Below are 17,414 nucleotides of genomic sequence, written 5' to 3' on the forward strand. Positions count from 1 at the left end.
GTTCATGTTCTCTTTATTCTACTTCTTAACAAACCTTTCTTTTTATATCTTCCCTCTTCTTTGGAAATTTAACCAGGAATTATTTGGACTTTTTCTTGCTTAATGGAGAAAAAGCAAAAGAGTACCAGTGAGAAAACAAAGATGACATGTGTACTCCCTTCATTATACATCCCTTCCCCAGATGCAGATGAAAAACTGCTGCATTTTGCACGTTTCTTACTACAGCCTTGCCTGATAGGGTAGACTGTGTCTTCCCACAGCGTCTCCCTCTCCAAGCTAGATAGTTAAAAGTAATGAGAGAGGTTTCCTTCCTTCAACTAAAGTTGAAACATACTATACAGTTTGACCATATTACTCTAACTTTTAAATCAGTTCAATCACATATTATTGCTCTCAGTTATTAATATGAATACCTTTTAGAATGTGTTTAAAGCTGAAGAGGAGAAAAATGAAGTAAGAAGGTAGGATATTTATCTTTTTCTCTCTAGCCAACAATCAATTCAATGATCCATTTTCTACATACACATATATCTTTCTGATGATTGTTTATACACTCACCCTAATAATTCTATTTTCTTTCCCACAGCATTTGTTTCAACACCGCTTTTTCTGATTTCACCCTTTCTCATTTTTTCTGGTTCAAAATTAACCAGATGGGTTAAGAAACCCACAGTATTAAGTGCACCAAGAATTTCTTTGCAATGCAGTAAATATTTCATAAAAACAAGTTATTCGAACAATGATTTCATTGTTGTACAATTTCCTTAACAAACAACTATAATTCATTCCTTTTTTAATCATAAGAACTCAACTATACGTTTTGTTAAACATGTCTTATTTATTCCATAACCAAGCAAAGCATGTTTTAGAGGAGTTCATCAAATCATTTACTGTATAGAAGAAGTTTTATAAATTAGAGCACTGTGTTTTAAAAAATGTAAATACAGTTCTTCACTGTTATTGAAATTCCCTACACTGATCCCCTGATCTGTCCCAGGCCAAGTAAATTGTTAAAAGGAATTGAGATTAAAGCAATCAAAACCTTATTTAATCATGTAAACATCATCGACGAACAGAAGCTAGTAAAGAACAGCTAAATATATCTATTGATTCTCTCATAATCGAACACCTAGAGTTCAATAAACATTAACCAAATGACTCCAATTAATTTCTTAAATTGCGGAATTACAGATCAAAACGCAAATTCTAGACTCTAAGAAATTCAAAAAAAAAAAAAAAAAAACCCACCCATGGTCTAGTAATTTTGCAGTGTTGCAAGTCATTTTCACAAGTCACCAGACTTTCTGAATATTTTTAAGCCTGAAAAAACTTTCTGTTTTCTACTGATGTCTCGCCTCTCCTAAGTACTACCTTATCATTTTCTCAACTCCGTATTTCTTAAGGCTAAGAGAATTTGCTCAGAGCATCATACAGATTTTCAAAGCATGCTTGGCCTAAAATATTCAGCCACATCAACCAAAATTGACAAGTTTCCTGGAATTTTCCAGACAACTGCCTCAACTTTTTATTGCACTTTGCTTCCATCATCATATCCTTAATATATATAAAATCGCACACATGTTTTTTACATAGTGCAGAAATTTTTTAAAACCATAGGTGGTGTAGTGCATTGAGACCCCAGAAGGGGGGTGCCTGGGTGGCTCAGTGGGTTGAAGCCTCTGCCTCCGGCTCAGGTCGTGATCTCAGGGTCCTGGGATCGAGCCCCGCATAGGGTTCTCTGCTCAGCCAGGAGCCTGCTTCCCTCCCTTTCTCTCTGCCTGCCTCTCTGCCTACTTGTGATCTCTGTCTGTCAAATAAATAAATAAAATCTTTAAAAAAAAAGAAAAGAAAAGAAACCCCAGAAGGTATGTCCAGATTCTCACCCTGGTATCCATGAATGTGACCTTACTTGGCAATAGAGTCTGAAGATTTAGTGACATTAAGGATTTTGAGATGAGATCATCCTGGATTTGAAGTGGGCCCTAAATTCAATGACTGGTGTCCTTATATGAAAAAGGAGAGGGAGATTTGAGACACCGACACACAGGAAAGTTGATGTAAGGATGGAACAGAGAAGGCTGTGATGAGTCTACGCGCTGAGTTAGCAAGCGTTGCCCACAGCCCCCAGAAGCTGAGAGAAGGCAGGGAACAGATTCTACTTCAGAGCCTCCAGAAGAAAGCAGTCGTGCCAATACCTTAATTTTGGAGTTCTGACCTCCAGAACTATGAAAGAATAAATTTTTGTTGTTTTAAGCCATCAAATTTGTGGTAATTTGTTGGAGCAATCCTAGGAAACCAATCCAAATAGTTAAACCATAAGACAAATATTGCTTGCAAAGAATCTGAAAACTAATAATTCACGTGCAGAGTGTGTATAAGGTACCCTGTTTTCTAGTTTCTACCTAAATTTTATTTATATGAATTTATAAATGAATACTTTTAACCAGTGCCTGGGTGGCTCAGTCCGTTGTACCCTTGAGTTCAGCTCAGGTCATGATCTCAGGGTCGTGAGATGGAGCCTTGTGTCTGGCTTAGGCTGGGCACTTAGCAAGATTTTCTCTCCTTCTCCCTCTGCTTCTCTCCCCCTTGTTCATGCTCTACCTCGGTCTATAAATAAATAAATAAATAAAATCATTTTTTTAAAAGTTTAAAAAAATACTTTCAATAGTTTTTTGTTTTCAAGCTTGATGGCTGATATGATCCTCCAAATTTTAGAGGCTCTTTGGAAAATATCCTCTTATCTTCTGATTATAACATGCTTTATCTAGCAGACTGTTCCCTTCTGCTCTGTTCTGAAAAAAAAAAAAAAAGTTTCACTTAGTTAATTGCTCAGGGCAAATTTAGAAGAGATACTTCCCACAGTTCTCTGATGAATCTCATTGGCAATTCAAAGAAAAGGAGATTTCTTAAGTTACCCAGTGTGGAAGAAAAGCAGATACCTAGATATTACTCTGTCCTCTCAGTCTTTGAAGTACAGAAGAAAGACTTTGGGTCCTTGGAAGAGCAATAACCCTCAGAAATACACCTGAGCCGTTTTGGTTGAGTTCTCTGATAGTCCATGGCTGCTTTTGGTCACAGGTGGTTACTTTCTCCTGAAGTGTAATAGAGGCCTGGCAGTATGTTCCTATGAAGGAAAAGCATAAATCATAGACTATTCTTGATACCTCCATCTTAAAATTCTTTCATTAATTTGTTCAATAAACATTTATTTAACCTCTGTTTTGACTCAGTCACTAAGTTAGGTGCAGTGAACACTAAATCATGTAAGAAATGGAGGATAGAGGAATTGGAGAAGGAGAAGGTGAATTATAGTGTGGAATTAGAAAGAACTATTACAGAGATACAGACAAAATGTTATGAAAACAAAGAAGAAGGGAATGACTAAGTCTGCCCGGAAGGCCTTAGAAAGACACCACCACCTCAGATCTCCAGGAAGGCTCCACTCAGGAGGCTGTTGCCATATGAAAGATGAAGGTAGAGGGGAAATAAGGACAAAGACCAGGGGGTATGAGATTAGCCAGGATTCTCACACACCTTGTAAAACAGGAGGTGTGTGTTCTCTGGAACAAAAGGGAGAATTAGCCTCATTCAAATTCCAACTCACATACTTGCCATGGTGAAGATTAAATAAGCTACTGAAATTTAAATTGGTAATACCAAGAGGGAGTAAAACCAGCCAGAATGAGCCATGTGAGAAAAGAAAAGGGTCTTTTTCCTGGTCTTGGTGGCTGCCCTATAGAGTTCCTGAGTGCTGTTGGCTAGACGCCTAAGGAAGACAGGGGTAACATACCAGAATATGACACATAGTTTTATATTACTGAAGAAGAAAATGTTCTGGAAAAGAAGAGAGGGCAGCTCTAGTCAAAGCAGAGAAAAAAATCAAACTCATTACTAAAAAGAGAGAAACTCTAATATAAAACATTCACATTTCTCTTTGTAAAAATGTATTTATTTATTTGAGAGAGAGAAAAAGGAGAGAGAGAGAGAGAGTACAAGTGGAGGGAGGGGCCAAGGGAGAGAGAGAGAGAAGCCAACTCCAGGCTGAGTGTAAACTCACCAGGCAGATTGGGATTGATCTAATGACCCTGAGATCATGACCTGAGATGAAATCAGGAGTCAGAGGCTTAACTGACTGAGCCACCCAAGCACCCCCAATACATTCACATTTCTTCATGCTAAACACACTGAATCTTTTCTTGTTTGATCACCATCATGAACTATTGCTCAGCCCTGCACTTCCACGTGCAGAGTGTCAAGAGTGTACAGAGGCATTTCTAAAAAGCAATGAAACTGCTTTTGAGACAACCCTGTCTGAGCCTGCAGCTATAATGAAGGATTCTCTTGTAACGATCACCCAGGAAAATCATGTACCACTGTGACAAGATTCCCTCCAACAAATGGAATTTGGTGTTCTATTTTTGTCTTTTTCTCTTCCCAGGCTAGAAGTGTGTCAGATATTCTCCTAGGAATTACTGGAGGTGGCCCAACCCAGAGGGAAGTGGACATCTTGGAATAATTGGAGGCTGATGCCAAGAATAGCAAATCACTTTTGAGACATAGAAGGTAACCCCATTCAGAATAGGGAGTGTACCCCAAAATTGGAAATTTTAAGGAAATGTTTGATAGTTCCATTGTGCAGCAAAAGGGGATTTATTCAAGGTTTTTAAAAAATGCTTATAAGAAAAAGCTCCCTGTTTCTAATGATCCCTTTGGGTGTGAGAAAGAGGAACTTATTGCTGAATTTCTAAGAGGCAGATGTTTAAATTAACTCTGACCAGTGCCCAGCGCATCTAGGACCCTGAGAAGGCAGTAGTTAAAGAGCTGAATTCCTGGAAAGGGAACCAAAGATGTGTTGATAGAACTACACCAGGAAGGGAAGGGAGAGTGCACTCACCAGGCTGAATCTTCATCTACCAAAGTAGGAAGTTGAAGAGAAGATCTAATGTTGATCAATAAAAATGAAAATAAGGGGCCCCAAGGGGCTCAGTAGGTTAAGCCTCTGCCTTGATCTCAGGGTCCTGGGATTGCCCCGAATTGGGCTCTCTGCTCAGCGGGGAGCCTGCCTCCCCTCTCTCTCTGCCCACTGCTCTGCATTCTTGTGATCTCTGTCAAATAAATAAATAAAATCTTTAATAAATAAATAAATAAAATAACAGTAGGATCATGTCATTGAGAAGTGTGAAAACACCAGAAGAAACAGCTGGAAGAGTTAACAATGATTGCCTCAGACCAGGACTGAGGACAGACAGTGTTGGGTCAAGGGCAACCATTTTTTTTTTTAATATAAGACTTTATTATAAATAATGAACAGGCATTCCTTTAAAAAAAAAAAAAAATGTTTACACATTTAAGGAAGCCAAAGGAAAAAATGCCATATTTTTTTAATCCAAAACTCAAGTTTCATCTAACTAATGATAATGAGGCACATTTTAAGTAAATCGAAGGGCTTTTGTTCCTTTAAAGAAAAAAAGACCTGGAAAAAATAATTTTGTATAGCTCCTCCTTAAGTAGCAAGAAATCTACAGAGCTTAATGACTCAGATACATAATCAAGTGCAGGAGGCCAGCTGCTCACGGGCACTGGTCAGGGTTGATGAAGTATCTGCCTATGAGGACATCTGCCTGGTTTTCAGTCCATGTTTTCTCCTGCCTATGTCTGGTATGCAGCTGTCATTCCTGGCTTGGATTCCATCTCATTATCTCCATAGCTAAAGACCAATGGGTCTCTGACATGACTGAACATTAAGATCTCATAGAGAGCATTATTCAAATATTGATACCCAGACCCCAACCCAGATAAGTTAAATTCATATAACTAGGTGCAGGGCCCAGAGATTGGTATCCTTTAAAGCTTCCCGGATGATTCTAGTGGGCCACCACATTCACTAACCACTGCTATAGGCATTTGTTTCTGCTGTGGCTCCATTGTCTGGAACGCAGATTGGTGATTATCCCATGATACAGAAACAGAGAGCTCAGAAGAATATCTCACTTCTGCCTGGTCCTTCCCTGAGGTGTGTTCTCAAAACATGCTCTATAGACTGAATGTGTGCATCCCTTCAAAATTTATATGTTGAAACCCAATTGATGGTTTGGAGGTGGGGCTTTGGGGAAGTGATTAGGTCATGAGGATGGAGCCCTGATGAATGCTATTAGTCCCTTATAAAAAGAGACCCAAAACAACTCAGTTTGCTCCTCTATCATGTGAGGACACAGTCAGAAGATAGTCATCTATGAAACAGGAAATGAGCTCTCTCCAGACATCAAGTCTGGACATGATCTTGGACTTCCCAGTCTCCAGAACTGTGAGAAATAAGTGTTTGTTGTTTAAATCGCCCAGTCTATGGTATTTTATCTTAGCAGTTCAGACGAAGACAATGCCTACTCCAATGATGGAATCTATATACCTCTTTCATTACCAGGCTTTTGTAGATACTTCTTTGCTTGTGTTTTCAGTATATCCAATATGTTTGGCTGACCCTAGTAAAACAGAATGGAGAGAAACACCTAGCTTACCGAGGATAATAAAAATGTTCACCTGATATACACAGGTAATAGGAAAAGAAATCTCCCTCATTGAAACTCATCTCACAGAGGAGATGAACTGACTTTATCCATAAGATATGGCTTTGTTTTTAACCGGTAGCCAGGAAGCTATGTGAATAGATTTTTTTTAAGAAAAAAATCTTGTGTTCTTAGAAACAGAAACTCTTAAAAGATACAATGACTTCTAGATTATTAAGGAAATATTCCTCTTAAAGTGAAATTTTGTTGTATTTTAAGAAAAAGCACAGTACATAACTCTTGGTTTTCTGAAAATCAAGTGTGTGCATACGTGTGTGTGCATGTGTGTGTAAATTATATCATGTCCGTATCTGGTGTTTATTAAGAACTATATAAAAAGAAACTCTTATCCTATAAGCATTTGACTATTCTTACAAAGATAAAAATTGAGGTAGATGTTTACATTTTGCCTTTCTTATAACATTTTCTCATAAAAATTTTCTTTAAATAATTTTAGTAAATATAACCATAAATATACAACTGTATAATATAGCAGTTTAATATCTACCTTTCCAATTCTGAAAATTCATATTTAGTGCAATGAAAAAATAAGATCTAATCTAAAGTAAAATTCATTTCATTTTACACAAATAATTTATCTCATCTCAGAAAAAAATATATACAATTTAGCAGAGCTACAAGAAAGAGCCAAAATAGATTCATTTTCATTTAACCCATTGTTTTGGCCCTTTCTGATGTAGGTTATAATAAAGGGTAAAATAAAGTGAATACTGATGCAAGAAAAAGCAAAAAAAACAAATGCTATTGATATTCTCTGTTCCTTTTGTCTTGTCAATGAGTTTCTATTTCATGTAATATAAAAAAATGCATATCAACACATGAAAGACTAAAGTTATGATTACCATAAAAATTAAGAATGTTCTTTGCAGAATTGGTGCTTCTGGGAGTGAGATACATTCATTATCTAAACTCAGGAACTTAACTGTGGTCTGTTCATTCCAAAGACTTTATCTGGAGGTATGGTTTGTCTGTCACCTTTCAAAATTTCAAATTAGATAAGAACAATCTTTGTGTATAAATCATAATGCTTAAAGAATATGCCACTGAATAACATTGATATATTTCTAAGATTAATTTAGCCTTTGGAAGAAAAAAGTCAATTGGAAATGAGCTTAATTACACTAGCAATATTAAACATTAGTAACCGAAGAAAAGACTGTTTTGTTTTAATATTGCTTTTTTTTTCCTATTTTCTATGCACCTAGTCAGGTTTCCATTCTTACCTAAAAGTACAAGTTCTCTTCAAGAACGTAGGCTCATCAGGGTTATCTGGGTCACCATAATTTATTGCAACAACAGGATACATCACTCTAAAATGTTACTCACAAAACTGATGGATTTTGATACAATTTTTTTTTTAAATATCAAGTCATTTATATGATAAATCTGTTATCCTGGTTTACAAGAGAAAAAAAAATTTTCCAGTGAAGGTTTTATGTAGTATGCCAGGATTCTTATTCTTTCTAATCAGTTTATGTTTTAAACTCTGTCACATTGGAAACAAAAGCTGCCCATCTCAAATCTGACCCATTCAAGTCCCACATCCTCTGAGAGTTTCATTAGTAATTTTGCCAGTAATTTCTTTCTGAGTTTGTTGAAAAATGAGTTGAGATAGCAGGGTTATGAGGCCAGAGGCATCTAACATTTACAAAGCTGTAATCAAACTAAAGTTGACTGTCCAACTGAAGCAGCAATCCGAAAGATATTCAGAGAGAGAGAGAGAGGAGAGGAAGCATGGGACAGAAGCCAGAGTTGTCAAAAGAGAAGAAAGCAGATTCAGAATGGAGAACAGGAAAGAATCTCGAGCAGTTTCTCAACCTATGGACAGATGAGACCAGATAATTCTTTGTTGGTGTGATAGGAAGGGGAGTCTGTCTTGTGCATTGTAGAATGTTTTGCAGCATCTCTGGCCTCTACCCTCTCGATGCTAGTAAGCCTCCTACTCCCAGTGTGACAATCAAAAATATCTTCAGACATACATTGTCAAACATTCCTTGGGAGACAAAATAGCCCCTGTGAGAACCATGGTCCTTGAGGAATTCTCTGAGGCTCTGGACCATAGCTGCATGAATTTACGATAGTAACCTGCAAGTTTTCTTGGACTGGGACAGAGAAAATAATGGTATTATTATTCAAACAATCTCCTCTGTGTCTAGTAGCACTGAATTTCTGTGCCATTCATTTTGAACTTTAACTTTCAGGATTTAATACCAAATACATAATGTCTCTGTGCTTTAGTTCGTAAAGCAAATGAGCATAACAATAGCACCTGCATCACAGAATTGTTAAAAGGATCAAATAAGATAATGCACTTAAAATGCTTTTAACAGTGCCTGGCTCATCATAATTTCAAATACATGATGGCTACAATTATTAACATGATTGTTATTATCAAACTCTTCCTTCTGGAACCAGGGCTTCTGTGGGACCTGCAGGTGATTAGGCAGATGCTACTAGGCATTGCAGAAACTTGGGAGTATTTATTGACTTTGGAGCACTTGACAGTAAGCAATAAGGATGTCTCAAGTTCAAGATATGTGCATAACACTTTCCTGAGGTTTGCACAGGCAAGATAACTCCTCTCATGATGAAATCTTTCACTATCCTTTCCAAGTTCACCTCTCCCTTATTTTATTATGTGACAATCCATATTTGTAGTGGATTGCAAGAGATGAGGGGAGAAATCCTACCAGTATAACCAGTATCCCCAGAGTGAGTGTTTTCACCTGAGGAGGAATTATGGGGGAGAAGAACAAAGGTTCACTCTTATCTTCTTATGGTTCCATCTTTCAATTCTGTTATGTTTCTCTTCACCTTGCTACGTATAATGAACATTCATTCATTTACTTAATTCAATAAATATATAACGAAAATCCAGGATATGCCAACCATGGTTATAGGTGTCAGGATACAGCAAGAGTAAAAGTTCCCTCAAGAAGCTAATATTACGGGACGCCTGGGTGGCTCAGTGGGTTAAAGCCTCTGCCTTTGGCTCAGGTCATTATCTCAGGGTCCTGGGATGGAGCCCCACATCAGGCTCTCTGCTCCGTGGGGAGCCTGCTTCCTCCTCTCTCTCTCTCTGCCTGCCTCTCTGCCTACTTGTGATCTCTGTCTGTCAAATAAATAAATAAAATCTTTATAAAAAAAAAAAAGAAGAAGCTAATATTACTTGTGTGTGGAGAGATTTCAGGGTCAGGTGGTCAGAAAGTCCAGATGGGCCCAAACCTCCATCGCAAACCTCAGGACTTCTGAGTTCCAGAAATGTTTGGGTATTCAATAAGTATAGCATTATTCAGACAACATATTTATGATAAAGTTAATGAAAATGAAAAACTCAGATAAGAGATCTTGCCTTAATTTTCCGTAGCGACCCCAGGGAAATGGGCAGCTGAAAGTAGAAAAACATCTCAATTGTATAGATTTGTGTGGTTCCCTAAAACTCCCTGCCCACCGCAATAGAAGAGAGAATTCTCTGTTACCAGTGATGGTTAGATAAACTTCTGTAAAATGGCTCTTAAGGAATTAGTGCATCAGGCTGCCACCATTTATTTGATAAAATAGATGTATGTTTTGATGAAGGTAACAAACAGCCTCCAGATTCATACCCCTATAAGACTGTGGTTAATGTTGCGTCAGAAGGATCACGTTTGATGCTATTACACTGTGACTTTCAAGGTATTTGGGAAATTGGGATAACTCTCCTGTCATCCTGGGATAAACTTACCCTCTTGGATTTTAGGAATTCTCCACGTCCCTACTGCTATGCTTCTACTGATCCAGATTCACCACCAGCATTATCAACTCACTTTATGAAAAAAAGTACTCTAAGTTATGGGCTTGTTGAAAAACTGCAAATTGATAAATTCAAACCTTCCTATGAATCATTATCAAACTATGATATACTTTCGGAACATAATGACCTTCTACTCTTCAGACTCCACTGGAAAAATGTTGAAGAGGACTTGATGCTAAATGTCAGAAAACAGAAATGTGAAAGAAAAAATGACAAACAGCACAAATTCTGTGAACACCAATTAAGAAAAGTCAGAAAAGCACATAGGTGTGAGCATCTGCATTGCTTGCCCTATGTTCTCCATATGCCAGGTGCTAGGAGGATACCTAAGATTGTCCAGAGTCCCTCACACATGTGTAGTGCAAACATCCAACATTTTCAGATACCCTTTGAGATCATATAAGAAGATGTTTTGTTTCTGGTTTCACCTCTGCCCTTGAATCCTTCCGTTGTGGAAATATTTATTGCTCTATCAAGTGGTATCTGTCTGCTTACTCTACCAACTTCTGTCAAAGGGCTTCCATCAAAATTAGCCACTGTTCTCTCTTGCCATCACAGAGTGACTATTTTGCAGGTTCAGAAAAAAGTAATTGGCCAAATCCAACATTTGTGATGAAGAAAAAATATTCTCCACATAGGAATAGAAGGGTACATGATGAAGGACATCTACCCAAAAAACTACAGCTAACATTTTGGCGAAAGACTGCATGCTTTCTTTCATCCTAAGACAGGAAACAAGGCAAGGATATTTGCTTTTGTCACTTCTTTTCAACATTATTCTAGTTATTCTAGCCAGTGCTGTAAGGTGAACAGAAAAAGAAAAGGAAAAAAGAAATTAAGTATCTACATTGGACAGGAATGTGGGTACTTAATTTGCAGATAATATGATCCTATATAGAGACAATTCCATGGAGGTGGGGAGTAGGGAGAGAGAATTAGAAATAAACAAGTTTAGCAAGGTTGGAGGACAAGATTAATATACGAAACCAACTGTATTACTATGCAATGGAAAGAAAAAGCCAAAAATGAAATTAAGAAAATTTGCTAAACAGCATTGAAAATAAAATAGTAAACGTGACTAAAGGAGAGCAAGCCTTGTACACTGGGTCTTTCTCCTGGTCTTGGTGTACGCTGAAAACTACAAAACATTGTTGACAAAATTAAAGAGCTAAATAAGTGAAGAGACAGTTCATGTTTATGGATTAGAAGTCTCAGTATTGTCAAGAATGCAGTTCTCCCCCAGTTGATCTATAGAATGGACATGGTCCTTATCAAAATTCTAGTAGACTTTTTGGGTAGAAATTGACAAGTTGATCCTAAATTTTACATGAAAGTGCAAAAGACAGTCCTGATCTGTATAATGGATTATAATTCAGCAATAAAAACCCCATTGTCTGAGTGTGTGTGTCTGAGTCATTTGACAAAGTCCTCATACACACTGTGATGGTATTAGGAGGTCAAGTGCTTGGGAGTGCTTGGTCATGAGGATGGAGCCTTCATAAGTGGGAATAGTGTTCTGGGTAAAGAGACCCCACAGAGCACCCTAAGCCCTTCCACCACTTGGGACACAACAAAACTTAGCAATTCAGCCTGGAAGAGGGCTCTCTCCAGAACCTAACCATGCTGGCACCCTGATCTCGGACTTACAGCCTCCAGAACAGTGAGAAGTAAATTTCTATTGTTTATAACCTACCTAGTCTGTGGTATTTTGTTGTATCAGCCTGAACTAAGATTTTAAAAAATGAACTATTGATATACACCACATAGGTGAATCACAAAAAATATATATGGAGAGAAAGAAGTCAGTCAAAACAGAATACACGTTGTGTGATTCCATTTTAATAAAATTCTAGAAAATGCCAGTGGACCACTAGAAAATAGATGAGTGATTGTCTGGAGAAGGGATCCAGTTGAAGGGAAGAATTATAATGGTATGTTGGTAACTTCAGGACTGAAGAATATGTCTATTATTTGGTAAAAGTTTCACTGATATATCTACATATCTGTATACTGTATTCTTAAATTTATACAGTTTATTATATGTCACTTATACCTCAATAAAACTATTTTTAAGAATCTTTATTTTGAAAAAGGTGACACTAGAGTAGTGTAGACAATCCAAGAATATCTATTTTGCCAGATGTAATAAGATATAATAAGAGCTATAACAAAAGCTAGGGAGTGCTGGGCAAGAAAGTGGTTGATCTCTTATATTATATGGTCAGGAAAAGACTCACTGATGAGAAGAGACTTAGCCATATAGATTTCTCAGGGAAGAATGTTCCAGACAAAAGAACAACAAGTGGGAGGTAGGGGGGAGGAACACCCTGAGGGCAGTTGTGCTTGGCATTTGGAAAAACAGCAAGGAAGCTAGTGTGGCTGGAGCAGAGAGAGCAATAAACTTATTCATAGATAATATGGTCAGAGAGAAATGGAGATGAGGAAGAGAGCAGATCTTGTCAACCCTGGTATGTCATTGAAAAAACGTGGCATTCTACTCTAAGAAAAGTAAGTAGGTAAGTTTTAAAAGGTTTTGCCAGAAAAGTGATATGATTTCATTTTATATATCTAATGGCCGTTGATATAATGACATTTTTAGCTCATGTTTACTGAGACTTAACTTCATGTTAATGGCTTTACCAACTAAACCATATCCTTGGCATATCCTTGGAGAGATTTCTGACTTGGCAAGCATCAAGAGGTCAGTGATTTCTCTCCCCAAAGAATAATATAACACTTGGGGGAAATGTCTAAAACAATTCATTTAGGGCACTGGATATTGCCAAAGGCAGACAAAATATTGAAAAGTATTTACATTTGAGGGACACCTGGGTGGCTCTGTTCATTGGGCATCCGCCTTCAGCTCAGGTCATGATCCCCGGTTTCTGGGATCAGCCCCGCATCAGGCTTCCTGCTCAGCAGGGAGTCTGCTTCTCCCTCTCCTTCTGCCTCTCCCCCGGCTTGTGCTCTCTCTTTCTCTCTATCTCAAATAAATAAAATCTTTCTTAAAATAATAATTTTTAAAAAGAGAAGTATTTACATTTGACAAATTGCTAGGATGGTGGGAGTCTGTGGCAGGAAACCCTTGCCTAGAACAGCTTCCTACCTTCCCAAAGCTTGGTGGTTAAAAACCAGCAGGTTTGCTGCCAGAAAGAAAACTCCATTTGGGCAGAGGGTAGACATTTTTCCTTTGCCATCTGAAAGTTTTAATTTCGTTGAGAAAGAACAGGAAAATCTTAGTTTTTTGTATGTTTCTTTTTTTTTTTAAGCTTTTATTTGTTTATTTGACACAGAGAGAGAGATCACAAGCAGGCAGAGAGGCAGGCAGAGAGAGAGGGGGAAGCAGGCTCCCCACTGAGCAGAGAGCCTGATGCGGGGCTTGAACCCAGGACCCTGAGATCATGACCTGAGCCGAAGGCAGAGGCTTTAACCCACTAAGTCACCCAGGCGTCCCTGTATGTTTCATTTTTGTTTGTTTCTTCAATCTCAATTTTTAAGCTCAAGGTTTCACTTTTTTGTCAGTAATTTAATGGAAAGTTTATCAAAATAAGAGATGCTAGAAATGGGCATCTTGGGAATGTGCAAGTACAACTGGGGAATGTAATTGCTTATTTAATTTAAATTCATTAAAATGTAAAAGCCATATGGGGCTACCATGTTGAACATCACAGACTTATATAATCAAAGCCGAGGATGAGCAATCAGAAAGCCGAGGGCAGATGCCCCAAATAAAAGTCAGGATCCATTGCCCAGTTTCCGAACTTAAGCCAATTATCCCACTGGGAACTCACTGACTGGGGCTTAAACCCCATGAGCAAGAACCCTCCAACACCACAGCAAAGATATATAGTAATGATTCCTCTAATCCTTTCTCAACCTATGACCATTTATTTAGATAACTACCCTGGGGAAAGGGGAACAGCCAGGCATTGAGGACTGTTAAGATACAGAGTTGAGTTAAAATCAAGTCGAGGAATTTTTGAGACCATACAGAAAATATGCCACCTATAGGAAATATAACCATGAACAGACCACGGACCCTGCCTGAAAGAGCTCATAGACTACCATAAACTATAAACACAGTACAGTGTTACACACACATACACACAAATGGTTTAAGCCTACTGGAGCTCTAGAGGTTGTCGTGATGACAAAGAAATAGAGAGTATGTGTTACATACTTTTTTTAAATTTTTATTTATTTTCAGCATAACATTGCATTGTTTTTGCACCACACCCAGTGCTCCATGCAATCTGTGCCCTCTCTAATACCCACCACCTGGTTCCCCCAACCTCCCACCCACCCCCGCCCTTTCAAACCCCTCAGATTGTTTTTCAGAGTCCATAGTCTCTCATGGTTCACCTCCCCTTCCAATTTCCCCCAGCTCCCTTCTCCTCTCTAACTCCCCTTGTCCTCCATGGTTTCACTTATTTGTGGAGCATAACAAATAGCATGTTACATACTCTTTAATGCAGAACAATCTTTCTCAAACTTTTGTTCATTATCACCCTTAAGGAGCCCTTTTCGATATCTTTCTTCCTGATTCCTAATTCCCTTCTCTCCCACAAAATTAAGTACTTAACAATAAAATTTTGCTGGGTTGAGTTGGGCTTTGGAAGGCCACAAACCTTTGTAATATCCAAGATTTTTTCACCCTCACCTACCCAAGAGCCAGTATTCACCCCTGTGTGGGCAGTATCATTGAGAGTACAGATGCAAACTCTCCACATCTTCCTTTCAGTAGAAAGGATTAAGAAACTCTGAGAAGGAAGACTTAATCTGGTTTTGAAACATGGGTATAATTTGCTCAAGCAGAGAAAGAGGGGAAAGTGGTACAGTTAAGGGCATTTCTGGCATCACATTTTCAGGAGAGAAAAACCCTACATAAGTTAAAGTTTCCACCTATACCTTTGAAATCACACCATATTCTTATTCCTGCTGCTGCAGTGGTTGGCTTGAAAATTCTGTTAAAGGAAAAGATCAAAGATTACTCTGGAGATACCGGGGACAGACCATTACAAAAAGAAAATGTAAAATATATGAGATTTATATTATTTTTCTTTAAAAATATTTTTGCTTTTGATGCATTTCTTGTCATTGGTAATTTGGAATATTTCTAAATTCCTGTGGAATCTGAATATCCACTGCTAACATAAACATTGACAGATGTTTGCAAGAATAAACTTGGTAAATATAAAAATACCATTTTCTGTAGGAAAACTACCTCCTTAAAAATTAGTGCTGTGAGTTCAATTAACAGCATCAACAACATAACTCTAAAGAAAACTTCTTATACTTTACTTACACATTTTTAAAACTATCATTTTTCCTTTCCAACCAACACCTAAAACACACCACTTCACCATTGCCATCATATATTTGAATATGATGCAGTCCTTTAGAATATTTTACGTAAGAGATGTAGATACTTTATAATCAACACATGCACTGGGTAAGTCCTAGGTTATAAGAGTTACATTCTGGGGCACATGGGTGACTCAGTTGGTTAAGTAGCTGCCTTCAGCTCAGGTTGTGATCCTGAGGTCCTAGGATCAAACCCTGCATCTGGCTTCCTGCTCAGCAGGGAGTCTCCTTCTCCCTTTCCTAACTCTCCCTCTGCCCGTCCTTCTCATGTGCTCTCTCTCTCTCAAATAAATAGTCTTTTAAATATATATATATATATATATATATATATATATATATATATATCTATCTTCACACCAACTTGACAGCAATCTCTTGACCAAAGTGAATATTAAGAAGACCTACTGTTAAAATGGAGGCAAGAAAAAACTCAAAGGGGAGAAAAAAATTATAACTCACCCTCTCCATTATTAGGTGGAACTATCTTAAGTCAACTAAGCATGAATAGTCAGCCCTTTGTTTTCATCTCCAGGGAGTTAGATCAAGGATCAATTCTCTGTTACAAGTTCAATTTAGGATTTTTATTTTTGGCATGAGGCAATGACAATTCTATTACATTAAAAAGTAAAATAAATCCTTGGTCAATATCCTATGAGGAATTTCCTTTCAGAATAGGGTAGCTATCATGAGGAACCAAGGGAAGATTTGGCTTGGAATATCTCTTCAAAAAGTTCTCTTTTAGAATCACCAATCATGATGTACAAATAAACTTTTCTAATATTTTATCAGATAATGGTCTCTGATTTAACTATTAAAAATGTGAGAAGGGATCCTATAGGCTCTAATAGTAAGCCACTAGAAATAGTTGTATGAATGGATAAATAAATACGTTTCAGCCATATTTTTGAGCTTGTTTCAAGAATGATGATAACTTGCTCTGCTTCTATCACTCAAACTCCTTTTTACCACCATTACGACTCATTGTCATCCAAATCTACTGATGCTGAGACTTCTAGTTCTTCAGCCCATCTGGATTCACTTACTTTCTATTCCAGCCTGCACACCATGATAAATTATCTCAACAATTTTTTCAACCCATAGGGTCAGTTCCTTAATCCACTTTCCCCTCCATTTCACTTACCTTACCAGACCCTAGCTCTGGTTTCAACCTCTGAAATCTTTTTTTCTCCACACTCCAGCATCCAGGTGGAGAAGCAAATATAAACATCTGGCTTAAAATAACAAATTGATTTAAAAAAAAATAAGGAGGAGCACCTGGACACCTCAGTTGGTTAACCATTTGCCTCCGGCTCAGGTCATGATCCCGGAGTCCTGGGATCAAGTCCTAGGACCCAGTTTCTCCCTCTGCCCCTCACCTGCTCGTGTTCTCTCTCTCTCACTCTCTTTCTCAAATAAATAAATAAATAAAATCTTTAAAAAATAAAAATAAATAAAAGTGAAGAAACAAATGGATGGCTTTCAGAACTGTGGGCCTCTTTAATAAATTGCCTCTTTTTTTGAGCAAGAGAGAGAGGAAAAAAAACAGAAGTGGGGGGGAGGGGCATGGGGGGGAAGAGAGAGAATCTTAAGCAGGCACCACACCCAGCTTAGAGCCAAACTCAGGGTTCAATTTCATGACCCTGAGATCACGACCTGAACAGAAATCAAGAGTC

The sequence above is a fragment of the Lontra canadensis genome, unplaced genomic scaffold, assembly GCF_010015895.1.
Source record: "Lontra canadensis isolate GAN:19392208 unplaced genomic scaffold, GSC_riverotter_1.0 scaffold1, whole genome shotgun sequence".
Classification (NCBI taxonomy): Eukaryota; Metazoa; Chordata; class Mammalia; order Carnivora; family Mustelidae; genus Lontra; species Lontra canadensis.